The sequence below is a fragment of the Microtus oregoni genome, unplaced genomic scaffold, assembly GCF_018167655.1.
Source record: "Microtus oregoni isolate MIOR12 unplaced genomic scaffold, Mior012 000060F_024, whole genome shotgun sequence".
Taxonomy (NCBI): Eukaryota; Metazoa; Chordata; class Mammalia; order Rodentia; family Cricetidae; genus Microtus; species Microtus oregoni.
This window is the reverse complement of record NW_024543859.1, coordinates 30,001-35,896: the sequence shown is the minus strand read 5'-3', so window position 1 is coordinate 35,896 and position 5,896 is coordinate 30,001.

Here is a 5,896-nt window from a genome sequence, read left to right as displayed (position 1 = left end):
TCAATAAAAAAAGAAAAAAGGCTAGAATCTCACTGTGAGCGTAAAAGATGAAAATCTTACAGCTGACACCATCCAGTCTCAAGTTAGAAAAACTTGAAATGATGCAACAGGAGACAGACAGTTTCCCAATGAACTCTTGCTATTCTCCTGGGGAAGTTTTGTTCCTGAGGGTTTTTTTTTTTTTTTTTTTTTTTTTTTTGATTTTTCGAGACAGGGTTTCTCTGTAGCTTTGGAGCCTGTCCTGGCACTAGCTCTTCTAGACCAGGCTGGCCTCGAACTCACAGAGATCCACCTGCCTCTGCCTCCCAAGTGCTGGGATTAAAGGCGTGCACCACCACCGCCCGGCTCTGAGGGTTTTTGGAACAACTAAAATCCCTCTTATCTTTTTGTTTTGTTTTGTTTTCCATGCCCCCTCAGAGGACACCTGGATGTTTTTTAAGGATTTGGTTTTATTTTATTTAAGTATTTTGTTCCTCAGACATAACTCTGAAAACACTAATACGTAATAGCCAGTTTCTATTCAGTTCAGTTCAGATTTTTACCAAAACCTCCTGTCTGGCATGTCTCTTTCTTTGTTGAGTTCCTGTACTTACAGAAGCCAAGAGATAGCTGGCAGCCATCCATAGAAAATGCCCTCTCCCTTTGAACACGGCCCTCCTTTGGTCTGAGTTTCTCACACAGCTCTGATGATGCAGGAGGATGCCAAGGGCCCAGTTGGTGCCTCAGCCCGATGCCTGCATCTGTGCCTTGGCAGCAGCTATTCATGTCTTGCCACTCAGAGTCAAATTCCCTTAAGTTTAGCCTTCCCTAAGTGCTTGTTCACTTCAGAGGACTCAACCCTCATCTTCCGTGTCCTCCTGGCCTAATTTCTCATATTACTGATTTACTGAGTATGAATCAGTAATATGAGATGTTCCGGAGAGGGAGGAAGGGACATTCATGAAAAAAGTGAGTGTTCAACTAACTAACTCCCCATGGGTGAAGGAAGTAGTGAAAGGATTTTAATGAAGCAGAGAGAAATGTCTGGTTTTGGAAGGAGGAAATCCTGAATGGCTCCCTCTGTGTCGCAGGAGAGACTCCTGGAAAGGAAACCTCAGGTTTCCGGTCAGTCGGTCGGTTGGTCAGTTCGGGGAGAAATATTAGCAAGGAGGTAAAGGCCGTGCCTCACGACATCAGCAGTCCCTTCTCTGGAAATTCTACGGTATCCCGGAGAGCTCTCGGAATTTTGTGATGTCACTCGTGTCCTAGAAACGCCAAGTGCCCTCAAGATACACTCTCTCGGTGCCTATAAGACTCAGTTCTAGACATGTTGTCTAGAGAATGGAGATCATGGAGAGGCCAGAGGGAGGAAGAAGAAAGCTGACCTCAGATCTCAGAGGAAAACACGGAGAAATAATTAGTGGTCCTGGGGAAGACGAAGTGAGTTCACCACTAGCAGGGACTAGAGAGATTTCTGGATGTGATGGCTTTGAGACTTCCAGGGCTAGGGCTCAGGAACTGGGAGGTTTCTGGAATGAAATAGGTCTGTCTTGTTTCTCTGAGTTCCTAAAGGGCCAACCCACATCAAAGATTCACGATAGTTGATTTGACAAAGTCGGGAATTGACAAGGAGTGCGGAAGGAGTCAGTGAGATTTCAATACCAGCACTGCACATCACCCCCGGTCCTTTTCGTTGTGTAGCAATAATAATAGAGAAAGGGGAGTAGCGCTCTGCCAAAGCCCGTATTTTTTTTTTTAATAGTCCAGGTGTGTTATTTCTTTTTGTACATCAGGCCATGAATTCGTAGGGAATGGGCTCCAGCAGCTCAGGCTCCTTCCCGTTAGTCCTCGCAAAGTGTGCTTCTCTGGGTTCGCTTGAGCTGAACCCAGGTGCCCTTCTCTTTGTCTTCCTTTTCCTTCTGGTCGTTCTCCTTCACCCGCTTCAGAAAGCTGTCTCTTCTGCTCTTCGAGTGCTTGATGTGTTCAATCCGCACATTAATTCTCTTGGCAAGAATCTTGCCCTTAACTCGCTTGTTTACAATGATGCCCACAGCATGCTGGCTGACATTGTAGACTCTTCCGGTTTTGCCGTGGTAACATTTATGGGGCGTTCCTTTTTGAACAGTGCCCATTCCCTTGATGTCTATAATATCGCCCTTCTTGTAGATTCGTGGCCAAAGGAACAACTCCATGTTTCCTAAAGGGCCTAGAGAACATATAGCGAGTGCCCCTCCACTTTCCCTTTGTGTTTGTCATTTTGGCGAGTTACTGAAAGATGGCTACCGCGCCCGAAAGGCCCAAAGCCCATATTTTACCATGCCTTATATCACAGCCATTAGCAGGGTTGAGGCATCAAGTGCTGCAGTCAGTCTGACTCCTGTGATCCCCTAAGGTTTCTAGCTTCCCAGTTATGAATGACACCCTGGTCTCCAGTTCAGCTTGAGAGCTCTTTTTTTTTTTAATTTCATTTATTTATTTATTATGTGTACAATATTCTGTCTTGTGTGTATGGCTGAAGGCCAGAAGAGGGCACCAGACCTCTTTACAGATGGTTGTGAGCCACCATGTGGTTGCCGGGAATTGAACTCAGGACCTTTGGTAGAGCAGGCAATGCTCTTAACCACTGAGCCATCTCTCCAGCCCAGCTTGAGAGCTCTTTAAGAGCCAATGGATGAGAGAGTGGGAAGAGACTGCCTTTTTTTTTTCTTTTTCCATTTCTTTCTTTCTTTCTTTTGCTGTTTTGTTTTGTTTTTCAAGAAAGGGTTTCTTTGTGTATCTTGGGCTGTCCTAAAACTCACTCTGTAAATCAGGCCATCTTTGAATTCACAGAGATCTGTGTGTGTGCTGTGATTAAAGGCATGCACACACCACAGCCCGGCTGAGACTGCAATTTCTTGTTAGCTCTGGGTAAGTGACAATGGCTCTGTGTTGTGAATCTCTGTGAATCCAGACTATGTTATGTCCTTCAATGACATGAGTCTGAAGCATCAAGCACCCATCCCTATACTCCCTGAGGTCTCTGAAGTCACGGTGCATCCTTAAAGGCTTAGAAAGCTTTTCCCTGGTTCACCTTTGTGTGTGTGTGTGTGTGTGTGTGTGTGTGTGTGTGTGTGTTTTGTTCTATCTAGGAGAAGCACCATAGCAGTTGCATAGTGACTGAGAAATTTGATTTTTAGGAAATGATTTTTCATATCTGTGAGTGGTCTCTCCATAGCCACTCATCTTTTCTTAAACTTGAGTATAGGAATGAATGAATGAATGATCCCTCCCTCCCTCCCTCCCTCCCTCCCTCCCTCCCTCCCTCTTCATGGGAACGAGTATCTGGTCTTGCATTGAGGGCTCCCCAGTTCTCAGCATCTCCAGCCCAACCTGTCACAAGCTGATCACACATTTGCAAACTTGGGATATATTCTGCTGAATTTTTGGGATAATGAATTTCATCAACTATGGGACTAACTTTGTTCTGACAGGACACTCACAATCTCTCCTCATCACACCCACATAGTGTAACAACTTTGTGGTTCCTCCATAATGTGCTTATTTCTGTCAGGGAACTGAAAGCCAGCCAGCCGGCCAGCCAACACTATCTTTCCTTGTTTCTCAGTTTGTTCTTATATTCTGTCTCCCCCCCCCCCCACGTTTAAAAAATTTATTTATTTTTATCTTATGTGCATTTGTGTTTTTGCCATGGCTCTCGGGCTCCTGGATTACAGACAGCTGTGAGCTGTGATGCTGGGAGACATGGAGCATCTCTCTCTATAGCCCTGCCTGGAAAACTTTCAGAGTTCACTCTGCCCCCTGAGTAAAGGTGTTATGCTTCCTTTTATTGTATATTTAGTGTTTGTGTTTGTGTGTGTGTGTGTGTGTGTGTGTGTGAGAGAGAGAGAGAGAGAGAGAGAGAGAGAGAGAGATTCATTATGAAATAAAAGGCAGTCAACAACAGCAAATTTTGTATTTATTTGTTCATCCATCCACGTATTTGCTTACTTACATACTTTATTTATTTACAGTGGAAGACTTAATTCAGTAAGAATGATCAGAAGGGTAGGTAGGGTATCCTTGGGAAAAGAGTAAGATATCACGATGACTTTCCCTTCCGAGAGGGAGCTTTCTGGGTAGACGTGAAACTGCAGTTTCAAGCGCCTGCTTTCCACAAGACCTTTTCCAAGGTCAGGCATTTCTTAGGTAAGCAAGGATCTCAGTCAGTTCCCTTTGAGGAACTCAACGTTAACGTCTGACTGGTGCCTATTGTCAAGGCCAATGGGACACTCCTCAGCCCCTCCCTGACCTGACCTGACGTGACCTGAGAAGCCACACCCCACCCCAGTTCACAGGCCCCTCTTAATCTATCTAACTAACTGTACAGCATAAAACGTGGAATCTCTTCTCAATGAAATGCTGTTGTCAGCCATTCGAAGACTTTATTCTCATCTCAGATCAGATGATCCTGTCCAGCAGGGATGTCTTCTTTCCGTGTTTCTTCTTCTTTTGTATGTTGCAGTCAGTTCAGATGTGCTGGTATATGGTGAGAGAGAGAGAGAGAGAGAGAGAGAGAGAATTGCTTTTTATTTATTTGAAGAGTTTTAATGATTCAGCTATTTCCAGCCTTATTTACCAGCACCTTTATTATTACCAGCGAGCACCTTCCTCTGAAAACATTGGAACCCCCCCATCTGTACATGTCATGCACGTGCGTGTGTGCGTATGTATGTATGTATGTATGTGCGAGCGCGTGTGTATCCCATCTATCTATCCCTTCATCAATTTCCATTTTAGGAGCTGCTTTGCTGACACTCACCCAGAACCAGTGACATGGAGGCCACCATTTTCTTAGCCAGTGACAGTCAGGAGACAGAAAGAAAGAAAGAAAGAAAGAAAGAAAGGATGTACATTCCCAAAGAAAGAAAAAAATTAAGTAAATTGTAAAAAGTAAAAAAAAAAAATCAAGAAAGTAAGTAAATACATACATAAAAATAGACAAATAAAGAATGAATAAATAATAATTGAAACATTCAATAAGTAAATAAGTGAGTCATGCTAAATCAGCAGATAAACAGATATATGAAAGAAGGAAGTGAAGGAATGAATGAACAAGTAAGTAAATAGGTGGGTCATTTTTTAAAGAAGTAAGTAACTGAGATGGGCTGAACAGATAGATAAGTAAGCAAGCAAAGAAATACACAAGAAGCAAGCAATCGTGAAAAAAAAAATGAGACACATCCATTCAATCCATAAAAGACAAAACATGGAAATAAACATGTAAACTGGTCGACCCACCCACGTTCACTCAGCTGCCCCACCCAAAGCAGGAGGGAGGTCTCTGTCCAGCAGGGCCGTCTTCTTTCCAAGTTGCAGTCAGTCAGATCTCTGGGAAAACAGAAAAGAAAGCAATTGTTTTCTACTTGAACAGTTTTTAATATTATTCGAACGAATTAATAATCAGCTATTCAGGGGCTGGAGAGATGGCTCAGTGGTTAAGAGCATTACCTGCTCTTCCAAAAGTCCTGAGTTCAATTCCCAGCAACCACATGGTGGCTCACAACCATCTGTAATGAGATCTGATGCCCCTTTCTGGCCTGCAGGCATACACACAGACAGAATATTGCATACATAATAAATAAATATTTAAAAAAAAATAATAATCAGCTATTCATTCCCAGCCTTATTTACAACTAGATGACCACCACCGAGCACCTTCCTCTCACAGCTAGCCCCTTCTCCCCCTGCCCCATCTTGATGGATGGATGGATGATAGATAGATAAATAAATAAATAGATAGAAAAGATAGATAGAGAGATAGGTAAATAAATAAATAAATAAATAAGTGCTTGATGAGTAGGACGGGCTGGGATAGAGAAAAAAAACAAAAAACAAGCCACCAACACATTAAAAACTGACATCAGTCAATCAAGACATG